A 22,270-nucleotide genomic window follows, 5' to 3' on the forward strand; every position below is an offset into this window, starting at 1 on the left:
TCTAAAATACAGGGCCACTTACTGATGACTAGCTTACAGTTATTTATGTATCAATATTGTCTAATCTTAAAACAATCCCCTTCATCCCTATCATGTTTATGGATGACTCTCTGCAGGCTTTAGTCTGCTAAGGCACAATCCCTCTTCTTCCATTGAACTATTCACTGCTCCTCCCCTAGGATGAATTTTTTTCGAACACAGGTGGTTACAACTGGTCACTACATTCCTGAAAAAGCCTTACTATGGCCTTCTAAAAGGCATTCATTTTTTCCCAGCTTGACTGGAAATGCTTCTTTTGATATAGTGCCAAATATATGCCCCATTCTTCTGTGTCTGTCCAACAAGCCTTACCTTATATTAGAAATTGTCATTAGTTCCCAGCTACCTGACCTTGCCACTTGAACTGTTCAGTGTAATCCCATTTGTATCTTCCTGGTCCCTGAGGATATTCTGTTTTTCTGTATGCTGTCAGCCTCCTTGCTATTGACAAACCCTCCCACCTCCAGCCATCAGCACATTTCTCTAGCAGGTTCTTTTTGTGCCTAGTTGATTAATGAAAATATTAAGTGATATTAGTCCCCAGACTGTGCCTTCAGAAACTCCACTTTTAGCTCTCTCCAGCCTGGTATTTCCTCTTTCAGCATCATCTGTTATTATCTCCTTTAGCCAGTTTCTATTTATTTTACAATCCTGGGCCTAATCTTCATCATTCCCAATCAAACAATTCCCCACGTAGCTCTGTGTCAGATGTTTCTCTCTCAGTGTATACACATCACATTTATTGCCGATTTCTTTGTCTAAAAAGATCAGGATAATCTAAAGATTATCAAGTTAATCTCGTAAATCTGCTTTCAGTAAACCTATTCTGTGTGTTATCCTACTTCTGCCATTTGCTACGCTCTCTATTCCTCTGCTTTCCAAAAGCACTCTAATGCCTTGTGTACTACTGATGCCATGTTAATATGCCTACATTTAACTAGAACACAGTTTTTTTCCTATTTGGAATACAGGAATCATATTTGAAATTTCTCTTGCCACTCCTACTTTAACACAGTTCTAAATACCCTTCAAACAGAAGTGCAGTTTTGGATGCCAGTTCCTTCAGACAGCTGGGACACAGATGCTTGGAAACCACTCCTTGAATTTTACTTCTACCTCAAAGGCATCATTTTCACCCTTCCAAACTCACTCCCATAAAGCCACTTTTCTTCCATCCAAGCTCAGAGCCTTTATCCAAATTGAACACAGAGCCACAAAACCATCTCAGTTTTGGAAAGCAACTATGCCAACCTTAAACCCATCCTCCCTCAAGCCAACCTCATTGTTACTTTCCTTACTGTCTTCTAATTTTGACAGCTGAAAACCCCACTGGTTTTTGTAGGGTTTTTTTTTTTCATTCTTTTGCTGCTTTTGAGTTTACTTGAATTCCCATTTTACCTCTGTGATTCTGGATCATACACTTCCTGTTGATCACTGTTTCCATTCCTGGGAGACTTTACCATTTTGAAATGTCATAATTTCCTCTCACTAAAAATACCTGCAATGGAACAATATCAGAAGAACATTATATTCTAAGTCATTGCCAAAATTTGTTATTATCCTTTTTACAGTGTAACACAATTTCTTTATATTTATTGACTTCAATAATGTCTTATATTTGAAAGCATTGCTCCACACATTCAGAACAGCAGATTCACTGAAGCTGAATGTCTGATTGGAAAGCAAACTCCTGGTGCTGTGAGCAGTTGGACCAGGGTTCTGTATGGCCCATCCATCCAGCTAAACCCACCCATGCAAAATGTCACTGCAGCTGGAAATGTCTCCCCATCAGAACAAAGCTCCTGGATTTAATCCTTCTCTGTGTTAAGTTTGCAAGTCAAAAGAGGGTTTCTCTAATGTCACCCTTGAAACGTCAATTTCAGGTCTGCAGTCAAACCCTGCCTCGATTTCCTCCCCCCTAATCACCAGCACCAGGCTGGTTTAGAAAGGAATGACAGCTCAGAACTGCAAAGCCCAAAGTGTGAGCTTGTTTAAGGATCAGGCCCTTTAAATGGAACTGCAGAAGGGATGTGGCAATCCATCCACTTCTCCATGGTAATTTTGACTTTGTAGGGTTTTGAGCTTCAAACTGAATTGTGGAGTCCAATGGAGGTCGTGTTGACAGAGGGAAAAACAGCTCTCTAGAATAGGCACTTGTCAGACTTCCAGGTTAAACACAATGTCCACATTTGCAGAGCCCTTTCTCTGGGCTAGGCACCACCAGCAAGGTGCACAGCCCTGGAGCTTTGCAGGTTTGGGGAGTGGAAATGTCTCTGCAATGCACAAAGAACCACACTGCTGTTCCCATCACACAGTTTAGTCCCCAAAACAACCCCATTAATCAATAGCTTATTTCTATCAAATCAAAAGCTAGAATAAAAATTTTCAAGTGCTCTTGGCCACAGTAGTGATCTTGTTTCATAGAGAAGCAGATGTCTTTCAAATACTTTTTTTTGTAATATTCCTAGTATTTGGTATCTTAGATATGCTCAGGAATGTTTGATTGTAACTGTTAGTACCTTCTGGCAGGTTTCATGTATAGGAATGGAAACATAGAGATTCAATGATTTGTCTAATGACAGGACTGAGATACAGCTGCCAAGTCAAAACTGAATCCACCATTTCAGCCTCATGCACATGGTCAGCTCACTTTAATGTGAGATATGTCTGTAACTCATTTCAAAACTAACTGAAATCCTACCCTGCTTCATAAATCAGATTATAGTTTCTCTGTGAAGTAGGAATTAATTATTAAACATGGCTCCAATCTTAATTTTAAGTATCTCCTATTAGTACACAGCTATATCCTGGACTTGGTACCACTGAAAAGGCTATTCTTGTTGTAACATCTAAAAAAGATGATTAATGTCCTATACCTCTGGTCCTGTGGTATTGATTTGCTGCCCCACTTAACAGGAATATGTTGCTAAGGTAAGTGACTTATTTCTATCCCTTTCTTTATTGAATTGTCCTCTAAGTGAAGAAAGCTGGCTCCCCTGTACTGAAAATTATCTTGCTTCCATTAACAAGATGGCAAAAAATAATATATTATTTCATGCTTCAACATTTCAAGTAAACCTTTCCATTTTGTTCACTGGCACACAAAGAAGAATATTTATTCAGATAACCACAAGGCCATATATAATAAATGGATAATGTGACTTTTAGCAGTAACTTTTTCTATCATGAATTTTGCTTTGATACTTGTCTTCTGTTTCATTTAGAATTCCCAGCCCTTCATTATTAAATTATAGCCTACAAACTATTAAAATTTACCAATTAGAACTGACAGATACTTTTTTCAAAGTGAAGATTTAAGTGTTGATTTATTGCAAGAAAATATTCACACCCTTCATGCACAGGCAGCATTTTCCCAGCTTGCTGGATTTATCAGCCCAAGCTCCCCCATAATTGCAGGTGAAAGGAAGAGAAAGAGGGATGAATAGTTTAATATGGGAAAAAACCTTAGACAGAAAAAAAAAATCTCTGCTACAGATAGTTGTTGGCACTAAAGCAAAAAGTATAAATGGGATAACTTAAGGAGAAGGTTTCTAATCATGAGAGAAGTTGTTCTAGAGGAGACTTCCATAAGAGTAGCGCAACAAAAGAAAGCCCAACTACCTGCAAGATTGGAACTCAATATAAATGTTCAGGATTATGTGATTTGAGCACCAGTAACAACTGGGGGTTTGACTTCTTGCTTGTTTCCATTGTGAATTAACAATGCAACAATCAGACTTTTGCTTGAACTGTATTATCAATAACAATGTGTAATTTTATGGTTTGTGTATTGCTGGAGCTCAGGTCATCTTCCAGACTCCCCAAAGGAAATGCAATGAGTGCAAAAGCAGCTAACAAGCTGGTGAGCTTGAAAATGTGGTTGAAGTGGAATGTGTTGAAAAGGAATGAGGTGGAAAGTGACTGGATCACATCTTAGCCCAGGTCCAGGTCCAAACTTGTCTGGAAAAGCAAAGATGGCAAAGCACAGCAAAGCAAAATCTGAGATGTAAAGAGAGCAAAGAAAGCTGTCCTCACACATAACCAAGAGGGAGGACAGAGAGCCCTGCAGAGGAACCATCCCAGAGCTGGGCTGAGAAGGAGGGAGGTCCCTGGTCACAAAACACTCATCTGCAGGTGCAGCCCACAGGTGAAATCAGGTACCTGAGAGGGAGAAAGGGAGGTAAAGGAATTGTGAAATTAGATTTCCTTCTAGAAATTAGTATAGGTTTGCAGGCTGAGGGAGAATGGAAGCAAGAGTTTTAACATCCAGATCCTTGATGGTGGCTCTGTAGCTTGGGTAGCAACACAGTCACCTAAACACGAGTGGGGCTTTGAAGAGTAAGCACGTGCTAACTATGAAAAGGAGTCAGCACCTGTATTTGCCTTCAAAATTTACTGCTGAATATTTTGAAATCCTGAAAGCAACCCATTAAGATCCTTCTAGTTCTAGCCTTATTTCTATGATAAGATTCCTTTGACATGTTCTGAAACCTAGAGGCAAGTGACTAAATATATTTCCAAACAATTAAACACCTGGTTGCATTAATCTACATTCCCACCATAGTATACTTATTATTTTAAATAAAAATTTTCAACACTTTTAAAAATATAATTTCTAAGTGAAAGGTGACACAAATCAATATTCTTTTCAGTGTTACATGGAAGGCTACAGCTACCTAAATCCATGGAAAAGACACTGCTTCTCTTATTAATAGGTATGGAAAATAAGGAAGTTTGTCTCAGATAATTAGAGGGGTATATGGTTGTGACAGCCTCATGGTAGTGATCACCATCATCTGCCATTGTTGATCACACCAAAAATTCAAAAGTGAATTGGAAATTCAGCCAATAAGACTGCCAGTTGGTCTGGCTCCTTATTCCTGCGGTCAAGCTTCATGTCCATCCTGGTATCAAATCAAAGGAGTCAGATTTTAGGTTTTTCACATATCCATATCATTTTGTTTTCCCTAGAAAACTGTGTCTGATGTCAATCTCTGCATTTAGATAAATGAAAAGCCATTTTCTAGGGGAAGGTCACTTCTGTAGACATGTCCATGCAGGAATTAAAAGTTTCCTCTTGCTTCAGACGGGTATTGCAGCACACCTAACAACTACAGCCAGAGAAAGGTTTCCTCTTGTTTCAGATGGGTATTGCACACCTAACAACTACAGCCAGAGAAACCTTCTAGGTCAGTCAAATCTTGGCAAAATTTCCAGCTACAAGCTTGTTGGTAATCAATTATTTTGAAAAAGTTTGTTAGGAAAAATTAGAGTCCATATATAAAATCATCTTATGCCAGGTGTGAATTTTCTAAAAAGTGGCAATCCTCCTACTCCACAAAATGTGCACAGAGGTAATAAATCCAGCATTAAATAATAATTTCACTGTGCCTTTGGCTATACAATGGTTTCAACTGCTTTTCTTTTCCACATTATAACCAGTCACTGATATGTGTTCTTGAGACCCATAATGATGGCAAAGAGTTAAATTCAAGAAATATAAGGAGTGGTTCTTCATGATACTTTTTTTGACCAGAAGAACAGCATAAGGAAACTTATCTTGCATTTCACTCTGACAATGTTTTCCTATCATTTCACTCAAATTATCATTCGTGTACAGTATTTATTTTTAATTTAAAATTAAAACGCTGAATAATTAAGTACCATGGAGAATACTGATGTGTGGAACAAAGTGGGACAAATAGACTCTGTCTACAAGATTTCTATGATCCTCTCTCCATTAACATAAGCATGAGTTCTACTGGGTATTTGCATATTAGATTTGGCAAGCAATAATACAATGAGAAGTAATTTCTGCATTAATATTTTTCTTTCAAATAAGACAAGTTCCTGAACTTGTCAAACATAAATGCAAAATTATGAAAAACAATCCTAACCAAAAACTCTTGTTATTAAAATGCATGGCAACTAATTATTGATCTGATGCTATTCTGCATAAAGAAGACATGCTTGACTGAACAAAAATATTTTAAAATCATTAATATACATGTGTTTATTTTACTGAGTCTAAATTGGAAGTGGTAGATTATTCTTATTGTCTAACGAATTAGGAAGTGTGACAATACTGCTGTACAGCACTGATGTATGATATCTTTCTCCTTAAACTTATCAATTTCTGTCAAATTAAAACTAAAACACTACTGCAAACCTTGAACAGCCACAGTATGAAAATCAAATGTGAATTACTATTAGAAAAGCCATAGTACCTTAGATTGCTCCAGGCAAACACACAGAGATACAATACTAAACACTGTCTTTGTATAAGAAAGGAAAGGAAAAAATCTCTTGTGGGACGTGCTGCCAGTTGAAGCTGAAGCCCTGTCAAAACTGCAGTTCTTCTGTGGGAACACGGTGAAATCGAAAATCTTTGTGCAGCTGGGGTTTCTCTTCCCTTCAGTTTTCCACTTGAAACAAAAACCTAAGTGAAATTCAGTTCACTGCAGATTTGCCAATGCATCATTTCACTCTAAGGACAGATTAATAATTTCTGAACTTATTTCAACTGAATTTCATGGTCAAGATATCCCGTAATTTTACACCTCCCCACAATGACCTTTATACTGTACTTATTTTACAAAATACCACTGGTAACATTTTTTCCATTCCAACAAGCTTCAGGATACATATATCTTGATATTACTTTGCAATTACTATGGTGTGGAGTGCTCTGTAAATAATCAATGACATGTAGCTCGTTCACTATAAAATTCTGAGGAGCATAGTACTGAAGACTGTTCATCTTTAATGCATTTTTACAAGTCAAAGTTAACCTTTATGGAAGGTGCAAGCTCATTTCAATGGATTCCTAAATCAGCCCTGCTAATCTAACTCTGGATAACCAGAAATGTATAATATAACAATAGCAACACACCTGCTGCACAATGTGACTTCCCCACAGAAAGTGCTGTGACACAACAACTCCAGAGCCTGAACAGCCCAAAAAGCTCTTTGATAATTTTTCTAAAAGCAGGTTCTGACACCCTTGGCATATTTCCTTTGTGTTATTCATGGGGGCAAAGTAGCAAATGCTGCTGTCACAGCTGAAAGTTTTTCTGAGTTTATATCCCAGTCACTGCCAGAACGCAGAAAGCACCCAAATGGTACGTGATGCACCCAGAGGCACTGAGCAGTTAAACAAATCCCCCAGAGCCTTCTCTTCCAGGGAATATTAACACATTGATACACTGCCTGCATGTAGATATCCTATCTGAAAGTGCAGTGGTACATTTCTGTAAAAAGGATCCCAACATTCTGCCTCCTGTACGTCCCTGACTTTAGGAAGAACTTGTTACTGCCTGGGAGTAGTTGTTGTACAGCACTGCTGGGGACAATTAGGAAAGTTCTAGAAGTCGAAATACACTCTAGGGCTATTCTGGTGATCCAGGGGCCAGCTGGGTGAAGGACTGTCCACTGTGTCCATGAGCCCTTGACTTCCAAGCCTTTCCTTTGCCAGCATGAGGCGCTGCCCTGGAGAACATGAGCAATGAATACCCCACAGAAAACATACAGCTCATGTCATTCATCAACTCCTGCTTTAACTCTTTTGGCAAGGTATTAATTGCTCTAGACCTGTATTTTCTTTGCAATCAGGCCTCTTACCCTTCCCAGTGCCCTGCTCCTGCTCTGTCAGTGCTGCTGTGATGCACTGCTCCTCACCAAGCTTCCCGCTGCCCAAGGCTCTCCTGGCAGGGCCAAATTGCTCTGGAATTGCTCTTGCTGTCCTTCTGCTGAGGTGTTTTATTGCTTTGTAGATATTGATCTGCTTTTGGAAATGTCGGAACCAAAAATCTCTTTCCGCGAAAATGTCCAAGAGAAGAATTTCTTCAGGAAAGATAAACTCCAAAACTATTCTCTGACAAACTCCCTGTAAGCCATGGTTTTCAGAAGCACAGGAATGATTCATATGGAACAGGCTACCAATAAAGACTGGAACAAGCCATAGTGGCTCACTATGACACGCTATGAAAAGGGATATTCAGAGTTCTAAACCAATATCTTCACAGCCTGGAGCCTCTAGGCTATCTCTGGGACTGGTATCTCCCATCTGCTCTCTGACAGGAAAGCTCTATTAGAGTGGAGGTGTGACAGGCAGTGCAGGGATTGTGTGATTTTGGTGAAGTCACTTCGCCATGTCAAACATAAAATCAGATTTCCCTGAAAACTACTCACTAGATCTGAGCACAATTCTCCAACTTTCAGTTTAACAGGAGGCTCAATGCAACAGGAAACACCATTTTGAAGGGAATTGTTTCATTTCATTTACAAAACAAGACTATACTAAGATTTTCCTGCTGTTTACTCAGTAGAATATACTTTTGATTTTGGCAAATACAGTTCCTTCCAACTACATCAAAACTCCATTACAAATACAAAGTAATCAGCAAAAAAGGGCTGATGCAAGCACATCACCACAGTACTGAGGATTTGGGTAAACAACTCTCCAAACCCTTTGCTTGCCTTCTCTCCTGTACAGTTATTCTTTCACCTTTATTACCTGCCACTGCTAGATGAGAAAAGCAAGAGTTTTATTTGTGTTGTGGTGGCACATAAGAGCTCATCTCATAAATGGGCCCCACTGTTTTATATTACATAAACCTCACAGAAACACATTATTTCTACAAATGAACACAGTTAAAATTCTAACAATTGGTCTCACATTGATCTACTCCTTCATCTCAACCTTTCCCATAACCGAAAATTGACTAGGATATAAACATGCAAAAGCAGAAATAAAGATTTTTAATAGGTCAGATCCCTAAGAACTGGAGTAGCTTGGAGGAGGTCAATAGGGTTGTACTGATTTACAGCAGCTGATTATGCATCTGCCATGGCATACTGGCCCCATATGTATGCATGGGAAGAAAAATTGCTGCAAAAGAAAAGGGAAAAAATTAGCAATACTTTTATAATGTTTTACATGAATCCCTAATGTAAGCAGCTCAATAAATGTTTTGCATCTCTACTGTAAGAATATAATGAACAGTGAAAATTGTGATGTTCTTTTGATGTAGTAAGTTGAGAGCTCTTAGTGAATCAACTTTAATTCTCTCAGATACTGATGGTTTACTTACCAAGGAACTCAGCTGGATTTTGAAATAAATGTGGTAATTTAAAACTACTTTGGTAAAAAACGTTTAATGACAGCTGAAAACTGAAAAGTATAAAAGATGGAGGTTCAATGAATAAAGCATTTGCTCCTTCTGCTTTCCAGGTTTAGCTGATGGCTAAACAAGTGCTGTTTTCCAGGACTATTAGTTATTATCCCATAACAAATTGGTTGAGTTCAGCTCCTCATATGGTGGAAAGAAAAACTACATAAAAACCCCCAAATAAACTCTGGCTGTGATGAAAGTGGTGGCAGAGCTCCATTATTTGCCATGTTCTCAGCTTGCTTCCAATCTTCATAAACTCACTGTAATGGCAAAAATTGAGCAACAGAAATGGTGGTAAACTGTGGACTGCCAATTCTCTGCTATCTCATGTCCTAAAGTCACACAAAACTACAGTATTCACTCCTGATGTCTAAAATTATCAGCAACAGGAACACGATACAATGTGAGAGATGAGGACAAGCAAAGGATTATTTTCAAAGGTTTGGATTTGGTCATCAGTGAAAAACTGTTCACATGACCACCAACAATCTAATCTTATTTTCTCAACACATGAGGAAATGATTCATTATCTAATCTTATTTACATCATGAGCATCCAAGTCATTCTCCTACTCTCTTTTTTAATCCTTAAATCCCAGCTAAATGGATTATGCCAGTACAATTTGTGTTTCGAAATCCTACCTCTGACTGCCTTCTGGGCAGAAATAAATACCATCATATGAATTCAGTCTAAACTCTGGAGTCAAGTCCTCATGTGAGCTAAATTACCAGAGCTTTTCAAATGTATAGCAAGTTGCATCTACTTTAGTTGTTTACAGCTATTGAAGTATTGGCTCCCAGTGTAGGCAGAGAAATTCAGGACTCCTCAGATATTTTTTTTACCACCTGAATGTAGCTGAGAATCATATTTCAACAATTTGTCTATAGCTATAAAATATCTAAAACAATTAAAAATATATAACTATTAAAGGTACATTAAAAATAGCCCTCAATGGCACCCTGTCAGTACCCAGGTTGAAATAAAGACAGAATGTGAAGTCTGAACAGCAGAAAGGAGTAGAGGAAGACTCTAGATGGTTACTGAAAAACTTTACATGTATATCTTCTAAGTGACCAAGTTATCCAAACAACTTGGAATACTTCCAGTCAAAAGGCATACTTTCTCCTGGAAGTATTCATAGTAGCTTTGTTCTCAGAAGACACAGAATATTTTTTCAGAATACAATGTCTAGTTACCATGGAAAGCCTCCAGGGAATTCTGGCCCATGTTTTTAGCCCTTGTAAATCCTCTTCATACCTTTCTGGCTGCACTTGTTTACAAGGATTCATGAGAAATGTGGAAGTCGCTTTTTTTTTTCCAGTAAGTGCAGGAGGCAAACTGGTTTAATGATGTGGAGGCAAACTGGTTTAATGATGTGGTGGCTGCTCCAGAAACCAGCTCTGGCCTTCCCTCCAGCTCATTTAAACCCAGGCAGGTCTCCTGGCCATGTCTCAGGATTTGGTCTTCAGCAACTTCAGTCTAATTGCTGTGTAAAAAGCATTGCCCTTGCTTCCAGTAAAATGGGATTACAATGAGCTTGTCATCCGAGCCCTTTATTTTGTTATATGGTTTCTATGAGTGTGGTATCCAGTGCACTCAGCATTTACAGGGAACCTGTTGTCAGGGAGAAACTGAGGCAAAGATAAATTACATGACTTGCCCTGAAACTGAACTCAATTGAACTCAAACTGAACTCAAATTTCCTAAGTCCCAACCTGACAACTACTGGAATCATCTGTCACTAAAATAATAAGAAATTTAGAAGAAAATTGTATGCTCTACCCATACTCCACTAACCTACTATGGTGTTTGATTCTGTTTCTTTATTCTGGATCAGTATCTTATAAATTTTTAAGAACAAAGTGTCTCGATTTATGATAAGGTTAATAATTCTGAATCTGTCTAAATACAAGGTTCCATGAAATCCTAGGAAGATTACATGCCAAAATGTTTGAGGGAAGAAAATTAGGCTTGGCGTTGTCAAGAAAATAGAATCATCCATATTTACCTGGAAAGAAACTTTGTCCACATTACACATGAATTGTGGGGGTGGTTGTTTTGTTGATTTGTTTGTTATGGTAGTATTTTCTTTGGGTATTTTAGGAAAATAAGAGCTTGTACCTCTGAGAAAAGCAGACCAGCAATTTAGTCCAGCAATTTAGTCAGGATTTTTAACATTCCCTATATTCCTACTCTGCTATCCTCAGACTGTTCCTTTCAATAATTTTCTCTGTATTTATTAAATAATACAAATGATGCTAAAATAGTGCTGGTCATTGAAACGCTGAGAGATTTATGTTTATAGAACAGCTTTGATAGCACTAATGTAAATGTGAAGGGCATAAAGAAAGCATGAAATATAAAGCAGAAGAGAAGACAAATTCCAATAAAATCATCCAGGTTTTCGAAAAAAAATTTCACTGATTAGTTTCAATATCTCACTTCCTATTAAAATGTTCTCTTCTTTTCACAGAAAACTAGTGCATACACAGTAAATAATGTTGGTATTAACAGAGATGCACTAAACTAAAAAAGTATGAGTTGGTAATGAAGTAGTTAACATGAAGAGGAAAAAAATGTAAATAATGTTGGTATTAACAGAGATGCACTAAATTTAAAAAAAGGATGAGTTGGTAATGAAGTATTTCATATGAAGAGGAAAAAGCCCAGGGTGTATTTGGCTGATCCAGCTCATGCTCTCAGTTCAACAGGCAGCAGCAGTGAAGGTTGGTAAGATGCTAGCACACATTAAGAAAGAGCTATATCTGTAACAAAGCCAGTAAAATTACATTTTTACTATGTAAGACCCTGTGGTGGTAGACCAAATCTGGAATATAATGCCCAATTTTGGTCATGAGAGTGGAAGACAGATGTAAATAAAATGGACAAAGTACAGCAGAGGGCAACCAACATGATTAATGTACTGGAGAATGCTGGCAGAGTAGCTGAGAGAATGATGAAATGGGAATTATTTAGCCTCAAGCAAAGGTGATTAGGAGGTGAACTGACTGAAATATTTAAACTACCTATGGGTTATTATAAAATTAAGCTTGAAGGTGAATTTGAAATTTTTTGACAGACCAGAAATAAGGGAGGCAGGATTAAATACACATTAAATTAATGTCCTCACAGGCCACTGGGGTACACATGTTGGCTGCATGAGATGCCAACATGTGGAAACTGCAGCTCAGGCTTTGTGCCCCAACGTGTGGGCACACAGGGCCTTTGAACAACCTGGCATTGCTGGTTGGAGCTGGAGGCTCAGTCAGTGACAGCATCAGCAGCAAACTCCCCTCTGGGCAGTGAGATTGCTCAGTGCAGGCCATGTCCATGTAGAGTGGGGCTGCCTGCTCCTTACCACACCTGCAGAGTGGCTAAAAGCCTGGATCCCAAATGGAGCAGTCAGCTCCCTGCCAGCAGGACTGGTTTATGGGGTAACACATTCTGCATCGTTGGATGCCATGCTCTCAACCTGAGGGGGGGATTCATCCCAGCCACCTTTGGCCACCCAAGGCAGGACAAGGTGCTGACTTTGAGCTGGTCACCTGAGCTCCCACTGCAGGCACTGAGAGAGGAACAGCAGCTGAGGGGCTGAGAACACAAACCCTGTGAGGAACAACTGAAAAGGAGACTCAGGAGCGACCTTATCACTCTCCACATCTCCTGAAATGTGGCTGTGCTCAGGTGGGGTTGGTCTCTTTCTCCAAGCAGCAGAACCAGAGGACACAGTCTCAAGCTGCATCAAGGGAAATACAAGTTGGATATTAGGAAAAAGTTATTCACTGAAAGAGTGATAAAGTTCTGGAATGGCTGCCTGGGGAGATGGAGGAGGCACCATCCCTGGATGTGTTTAACAAAGCCTGGATGTGGCGCTGGGTGCCAGTTGAGGTGTTAGGGCTGGGTTGGACTCAATGATCTTGAAGGTCTCTCCCATCCCTGTGATTCTGCGATTCTGTGAATTCTGTGAATTCTATGAACAGCCAATGCAGAGCTTCCTGCCTGTCCTAAGGCAGGTGCCTAAGATAGGTAGCATTAATTGCTCTCTGGAGGTGTCTTTCTCTTTCCATTGTCTCTGCTGGCAGCCTCACATGGAACCAGGCTGGAATCCCAGTGCTTGGTACCTTTCTGGCAACCATTGCCATGGTGCTTCTGAGCTGACATGAAGAGGAGAGTCCACGAGCACACAGAAAAAACAGAGACTACTGAGAAGTGGGGGCCAGGATTTAGGTAGATGGCATTGAAAACAAAGATTTAAGTCCCCAGGGAGAGGTGAGGGAGAAGATGAGGAGAGGTAAAGAGTTCAAGCTCACTTATAGTCATTCAGGAATCTGGGAGTTAAGCAAAAATTTTTGATGAACAAACAGTTCAGGTTGTCACTGATGGATGAAGGCTCTGGATCTGCATTGAGGCAGTCCTGACATGGTACTTAAACAATGCAGACTAAGAAAAATAAACTGCACATGAACAAAGAAATGAAGAGGACACAGTGGCTATTAACAGTGAAATATGGTGGTTTTAATTAGCAAATGCTAATTGTAGGATTGGATATACAGTGGAATGGAAACATTGAATCTCAGGTGGAAGTAGGTGATAGCAAAATACTATTAATCTGAAAAAGTATAATGAGAAAAACAAAGTAAGGGAAAATGGAAAGGCTGATTGTTCCTTCCAGCAAGAAAATGTTATTATCAATAAAAAATTAAGTGAAGCCTATTTTTTCTATATTGGAACAAATTTTTTACAGTATGTATAATGCTTGAATTATATTTTTTGCATTAAGAAGCCTAAAAATGGATAATAATAATTTCCAAAATAATATAGACTGGAGTAAATCATGGAAATCCAGTAATACAGAAAAAAATTCTGTAGATTTCACAGCAGTGGTATAAGCAGGAGAAGGGGAACATAAGAAGGAAGAGCTAGAAAGTGAGTTATGTGTATAAGTAAATCTTCAAATCAGAACATAAATGTGTAGACTGAGTTAAAGATAACAAAAAAATGTATCAAGCAGGATTACCAATTTTCACCATTTTAAAACTATGTTAGCAATAATTGTGAGGGAAAAAGCAGTAGCAAAACCATAATTTCTGATGGACTCTCTCTGTTTCAGACTCTGTTGGGTTTATACCCCACCTGCATGGGATGAAAGAGGATCATAATTGCCCTGGACTTTGTTTCCAAAAATGAACAAAGCTGAGCAATAAAACACACAATTAAAATTCAGTGATCATACCATTAGATCTGAAATATTTGTAGGGAAAGGCAGTGACATCATGTAATGCTGTTATTACAGTCAGACTCTAAAAGAACAGAGAATAAATTTTCAAAATGTCTTGAACAAAGTGTTGGACAGAAAAGAGATTACAGTGTACTGGTAAATATTTAAGAGCAGGTAAAGATGATAAAATCAAAATTAATTCCATCAGAGCCCACCAGATTGCAGCTGAAGAGTTTGGAAGCTGCATACAGTTTTGCTGAAGCATAAAATCACAGATAAACGGGAGTAGTCACAAATACTGGGAAAAAACATTAACATTAGTGTCTGCACCATACCAAATCTATTGATTTTTTTAAGGTAACATAAAATGGTTTTATTTTACTGGGTGGAAACATAAACTGAATGTGAAGAGAAATCGCAGATATTGGAACTATTTACACTAAAAAAAGACTGAGAGGTTATGATAAAAGTCAAAAAAGCAGTTTAACAGCCCTGCTCAGTTCCTTGTGATTGTTTTTGTCCTTCTAGAAGTACAAGGGAAACACAATGAGACTGAACAGTTGGAAATTCAAAACATTAACTTGATAACTCTGGTACTGCTACCTCACCAAGACTCAGAAGGTAAACTGCAGCAAATAGGCAGTAGGCACAAGATAATTCTTTCTTTTTTTTCTTCTTCTTTTAAATGATTTTGAAGCCCTTTGCTTCAGAATCTGCACCATCCTTCACCTATCAGGACTGGTAGGAAAGGATGATGGCCACAGTTATCCCGTAATTGCACCTCTGCCTGCAGGAACTCTCATGGATTGTTGTTAAAGGATTGGACAATGCAAATCCTTCTGAGTCAAATTGGGCAGTCAAATCTTCTTCTTTGTGTGTGTTTTTTTGAAGAGAATAAAGGACATCTTAGAGAAGAGGGGAAGAATCCATCCATATTTCAAGCTCTAAAATTGCACTTATGTGTGTGTTTGTACAATGAATGCACATTTAAGAAACCCATGGGTTTTGCTGTGGAAACATAATTATTATGAACTTAAAAACATCTAGACAGAAAGATATGACTCCTATCCTTACTTTCACCTTCCTATCAGAGAAGAAGGATGATGAACTGAGTCCTTTTAATAGCTCCAGAAAAATGGCAGCATGTTTCTGCTCACACACTGACAGGGAAGGACTTGACTGCTTGAAAAAATAGTGGTTGCCAGCTGTGCTCTGAGTAAAACTAGGGTTGGTCTGATGAAACTGCCAGTCCAAGTGCAATATAGGAAATGAAGCCTTGGCAATATCATGTAAGGAGAGGCTGAAAATTATTTCATGTATTTTATCAAAACTGAACTCTGAATATGGTAGGTGTCTGCAAAGAGTGGAGGCTAACAACAGGGTGCTTCCAAAACACAGACTCATGGCTGTGTGGCCCCTGGGACAGTCTCTTATCTTTCACAGGACCAAATGTGAACAAGGTGTCGGTGTAGCAACAGTTTTTTGATGCTCAGCCCATTTGCTCTGTGCCTTCAGGAGGAGCATGTGAGGGGACATCGATACTGAAATGCTGCTGTGACCTGCAGGGCTCTGCAGCTCATTCACACAGCCAGTGATGCAGGGAGGGATGGAGGCCCTTGGGTCCCTGGGCAGAGTTTTGGAGATTCTCCACCCCCCTATGCCACGAATCTACAGCATGATGCCAGCTAAACACTGTGCCTCAGTTTCCCACTTACAAATGAGGACAGCAAAGCATTTCTGTTGTGTAGTGTAGGATAACCCTCACCATTACAGCCTAGAGTGTGTTCTGTTATCTCAGAAGTAAACACAGATGAACTGCACAAATGAACTGCATCAGTCTTAAAATGGCAAAGAAGAACTTAGGCTGTTACAAGGCCTTAGCCTTTTCCTCCCACTTTGCTTTCCACTCAGAATGCCCCAAACACACGGTGAGGACAGAACGCTGCGATGGCAGCTAAGGAAGGGCCAGTGGGTACTGAAGTGTGGCTTTGTCAGTTTAATAAGCTGCTGCTCTTGCAAAAATGGCTGCAGTCTCTAAACTTAACCCCTGAGAACTTCAATTATTTTATCTACCAATCTTTTGGATTACTGACACCCTCTAAGGGAAAAGCTGTTGTCTTGGATTAGCCAAAGCAGCTACAATGCTGTCTTCCTTAGAGACGGAGGATGACTTAGCTGTCTTATCCTTGGAAAATCTATATAATCCAAAGATTAATCCAGAAGACCCTGATCTCTTTGCAGCAAAAGGCCATTCCTGACAAACTGCTTTCTCTCTAGTAAAGCCTGCTCTTCACTTTCTCTTTCAGCCTAGAGTAAAAAGAGCTGTAATTGTCCTAATAAAAGCATTTTAGTGTCATGGATAGCAACTGTCATAATACAATTTCTTGCCTAGATAAAATTTATCCACAGAATAAAATGGTTCCTACATTGCTCGCTATGAAAAAAAAAGAGAGAGTTAATTGCTATCAGTTAAATGAAAGCATGGAGGAAACTGGATGAACAGCTTTCCCTTGGATCTCCTACAGGTGTCTTAGGCTACAAAATGCTTACTACTGTATGTGTGTTGACTTTAAAATCATTGTGGGATACAAAATAATGCACGCTGCCTCTCTGAGCTGCTTCATTAGCCTGATTTACCTCCAAGGTTCCTGTTTCAGGCAAGTCTGCTAGTCCTGCATACAAAAGGATCAGCCACAGAACTCTGCAGCGTGAGCCGAGCCTTTTGTCCTTCCAGTAAGAGGGAATAAAGTACAAAACAAAAACAAACCTTCCCTGCAAAAGTAGCCTGTCAAATTAGCAGGGCATTTCAAATACAAGGATCTTCAAATCCTCACTTCTGCTCTATTTAAGAGACAGAGAAAAGCCTTATTTAGCAACAAAACACAGTCCTTGAGACACTCGGCTTTTAAAATGCCTAATCGATCAATCTCTCCCTTCCTCTGTCCTTCCTTTAAGAGAGAAGATTGAATGTAGTTTGAAAAGAAATGTCCAAGAAAGCTCATCTGTGTGACAAAGCGAAAGCCAGACCTAAAGCAAACAGTGAAAGCTGAAAATGTCTCTGCTCCTCTGGAAAATGTGGGAAAAGAGGCAGAGTCCTGGGGCAGGGTGTGGGAGCTCCATGGGCTGTCGAGGAGCTCTGCAAATGAAGCCACACAGAGTATCTCACCTGCCCCTACCAGTGACTGTGGGACATTTCAGAGTGTGACATTTTGAAATGTACATAAAATACTGGAGATAGTCTCCTCTCCTGAGGGCATCTGTAGCATGAAACTGAAGGTGGCCTTGCAGTTGGCAGAAAGTGTGTGGGGCTTTCTGTTTACATTTATTTGTGTACAGACACTGGCTTGTTTGCTGCTTTTTTCTAAATTACTGCCCTCTGCATTTCCTTCATTTTACATGCACTGCTGTTAAATCACTTTTTCTGATAAATATGGAAACATGATGAGTTGAAAAAATCCTTCCATGTCAATTCTGCAGTTCATATTCATGCTGAGATTGTATCTAATTTTGAAAATCTTCACACTTGTGCCCTGCCATCATGTGTAATCTTTTATGCATGGCTACCTCCACTGCTGCTGAAGCAGTTGCTATGCGACAGATGAACCTGCTCCGTGGGGCCCTGACATTAGTAAAAGCAAATTGACCACAGGAGCACTAATCTAGCATGAAAAGCAGTTGGTGCCGTGCATTTCCTAGAGAAGGATTACCTAATCAACAAGCAAAACCTCCTTTTAAACGTGAGCTGAATTACCTGGGTCTGGATTTCCCCGTTTTGCACCTTTTTGCTGCACCAAATCATCCTGAAGAGTGAAGCCTGCAAAGGTGCATTACTCAGGAGGAGCAGGGACTCACTTCGGATCAGATTCTTCAGCTCTCACCCTGGCCTGCTGGCACATTTGTCACCTGGGCTGATAGTTCCTGTAACTTCTTTCTCCAAGGTTACCAAAAACTGGTAATGAAGACAAATAAAGACAAAAGATGGTCAGACTACAGTGAATGTCACCTTCTTGTCACCTCACTGATAAACCACATGAGCTTGAAGTGTCAGAAAAGGGTTAGATGAGAAAGTGGTCACCTAATCCACATGGAGCCCAGGGTATAATGCCTGCTCAAAAACCACCACAGCACACTGCTGCCATTTTTTGAGAAAGTGATCTCAAGGGAATTATACTTTGCCAGCCAGATCATACTAACATCATTATTAGTGATTTAACCCTGCAAGTACTGGGCAATTTTCTTTGAATCCATCACCAAACATATGATTATATTAGAGAAAATGAGTCCTGACTCACATAAAGGTTCAGCTGACCTCTATCTGGATGTTTCTGAGGAGGATGAGGCTGATAATCTACTGTTTTCTCCTAGAGGTAGAAGGGTTTTTTAACCTTTATCTTGCCACAGGAGAACAGAGTTGTTGGAAAACTTGACTTCAAAAGCCACTTTTTTGAAGAGGCAAAGGTTTTATCATGAGAAACATTTTCAGGACAATTACAGGCACTCCTGGAGGATCCTGCAGATCTGGGGGATCCAAATTTACCCAACTGAGGTGTCTGCAACTTCATTACATCCCAGTCAGATATCATTTTTTGTATAAAAGAGCTTCCTGCCCTCCTGTTTCTATTGTGGTGCACCACAAAGAAATCCAACAATCCAGGGTACAATGCTCCAACATGTCAGAATTGTGCTCCTGGATATTGCAGAAGCAGCATTTCAGGTGGAAGACCTAGGAATGCTACAGCCAAGATTAAAATCATGTCTTGACTGCATTTTGACTGCACCAGTTTGTGCCAACAGCTCAACATGCTTACCTCTAAGTGCAGATAGAGAATTTGGTGACATCTTCACTGGGATAATACTGAAAACTGTTGCGTCATAAGGCTCAGAAAAGGATGTCAGATAGGAAAACAGAAATCACTTCTTACAAAATCTTGACCTCTTCCTTAACTCTTTGTTTTCCTCAGCTTCTGAACACAACAGCAACTACAATACTTGCTGTTCTTAAATTAATAGTTTCATTTAGTTCGTCAAATGAGTTTTATTTCTAGTGCTGCTACTGCTTGTGACTAACTCTTGTTAGGGCTCATGGTACAAGGGTTCCTGACTATTCTCTGAGTGACATGAAGGGACTTAGTGGTACAACTTCCATTAACCTTGATAGGATCCACACAGCTAAATCCCCACCCTGAATATTTAACCTCCATGGCCTCTGTCTCTTCTGGTCGGTATAAATTGCCTTGAAGAGGGAAATAAATAAATGCATCTATGCTGTCTTTGGTGCAGGTTAAGCACAGGGAGCAGAGATTCAGCACACCTGAACTGTGCTTGGGTGGGTTCTGCCCCACAGCTCCTCACTGCCACACACACACCAGCACAGGAGAATTCTTCCTACCAGCTGAGCTTCTGTCCTGTGCAATGCCAGCAGCCTCCTGGGCAGGGCTGTCTCCTGCCACAGACAAGGAGCCATCACGTTCTGTGCTGTAGGAGCCTCATTTAGAGCCATCACAAATGAATCAGGATCATGTGTACGACCAGTGAGAGCCTGGGAGTTCAGCTCACAGTCATGCAGGAGTTATTTGGTTCCTACCAAACCAGTGCTCCAGCACAGATCTCAGGGCATCAGCAGACATCAGCCAGTGGCAGCATCATGCACTGGGTAAGTCCAACAAAGAATTTCACACTGTACTTTTTGCCACATACATTGACTGTGAAGCAACCTCCGTACCCCAGAACCCCAACCTGCTGACTAGAATTTGTAGTTTCACACTCTGTAGTTTCAGGCAAATCATCACTTCCCATGTCCAGGCTTTGCTGAGGTTACCATGTGCTGTAATTCTGCTGCCACCCGAGTTCTCACCCACAAGGGGCTGAACAACTTCAGCTGGTAATTCTGTGGCGTCCTTTAACTTGCTAGTCAAGGCAACAAACATCTCCTATGAACCAGGTTCAATATTCCTAATGAAAAGCAAAACTGCCCCTCTGCCAGTTGGAGCTCCTGCTGTTTTCATGGCCAGTTTAAGTACAGGTTTTCTTGCCTCGTAGTTAACTGGTTCTTTTCCTCCTTCACTCATCTTCCCACAGTAAGCATGCACACAATTTAGCGTCTATCCTTATGAAGAGAAAAATTATACTCATCTGGTCTTGAGCAGGCTGAGCAAGATTTTAGGCTGGGTGTTATGGCCTAAGGAGAAGAGCTGTGCAAGCCAGCTCCAGTTGTAGAAAGCTGTAAAGGTGCTTCAGCACATCATTCCACCTGAGCAAGGTATTTATGCACTGCAGGGTGCTTCAGTGGAGCTTCAGGGCTACTCTGAGGCTGTTATTTCCAGATCTGAGTGCACCATCTGGATGTAGGAGCTTGGGCAGGTGCTAGCTCAAGGCTTTCTTTGCTGTACTTCAATACACAGAATAGACACATCCCCACTCGTCAGGCAGGCTCTCCCCCTTGTCACTCTCTGTCCTTTCCAGCACCTGTTTCAGCTTGACTTTGTTTTCCTTGAAGGAAAATTATGAGAATTATAAGGGTGAGATTGTCCTGAACTCATCAGTGTTTTGTACAGTGGTCTTAATAATTCTCCCTTTCTCCTGGAAATACCTGTCTTAATGGATCCTGTGACCACATATGGGGCTTCTGCCCATTCCTGTTAATTTAATCTCTCCCATTGTTCATCAGAGCTTTTTTCCTGCCCTAACAGCCACTTTTTTATTTGGAGCAGTGACACAAATTATCATTAAGCAGGGCAATGCTCAAACCCTCAAGGGCTACAATTAGGTTTCAGGGTTCTGTGTGGGAGGACTGCACCAGAATACTATAATCCTTTCTTTATTCTTTAATGATCATTACACTCCCTATGTATTTATAAAACTCATTTCCTATCCTTCTGGATATGCAAGACAAAAGTAATTAAAACAAAAATTAAGAAGCTCTTGTTGTATATAATAACAACAAGGGTCCAAGCTCCGTTTTCAGCCGAGCTCCTACAGCTTGATTCTGTGCCCAAAAATCTCATTGAAAAGTCTCATAGAATCACAGAATGCTTTGGGCTGGAAGGGACCTAAAGGATCATTTGGTTCCAAGCCCTCTGCCCCAGGTAGGGACACCTTCCACTAGACCAGGCTGCTGAAAGCCCCATCCAGCCTGGCAGGGAACATTCCCAGGGATGGGAAATCCACAGCTTCTCTGGGCACCCTGTGCCAGGGCCTCCCCACCCTCACAGGGAAGAATTTATTCCCAATATCTAATGCAAGTCAAGCATTTTCAATTTGGAGCCATTGACACTTGTCTTGGGTCTCTAGACCTTCCTCCAAAGCCCTCTCAAGTTGTCTTGTAGCCACTTTAGGCACAGGAAGGTGCTCTAAGATCTCCCTGGAGCTTTCTCTTCCCCAGACTGCGCAATCCCAACTCAGCCTGTCTCCATAGGAGAGGTGCTCCAGCCCTCTGCTGATGTTTGTGGCCTCCTCTGGACTCACTCCAGCAGGTCCTTCTGTGTCCTTCTGTGACCTTCTCTCATATTTTGGTGCCTCTGAGTTAAGTTTCTGTCCCTTTCTGTACAGCTCACCAAGGGCTGGGAACAGAAATGCAGGAACTTCAAAGTCAAAGATGGGAGGAGAGGAGTGTCCTAAAAAATTTGAAGCTCAAACTTATGTGATGAAAACTAATTATAAAATCAGAATGCATTACCATAATTGTTTATATCTGTGTTTTAAGGAATTTGCTGTCTTCTGAATCTAATAAACGAAGGAACTGAAGCTTGACTGCTACAACAGTTTTTAATCTGTTTGGAAATTAATCCAAACAATGAAGAAATGCTTTCCAGTAGTACAAGAAAACGTTACAGTAAGGAAA

The sequence above is a fragment of the Geospiza fortis genome, unplaced genomic scaffold (assembly GCF_000277835.1).
Source record: "Geospiza fortis unplaced genomic scaffold, GeoFor_1.0 scaffold396, whole genome shotgun sequence".
NCBI lineage: Eukaryota > Metazoa > Chordata > Aves > Passeriformes > Thraupidae > Geospiza > Geospiza fortis.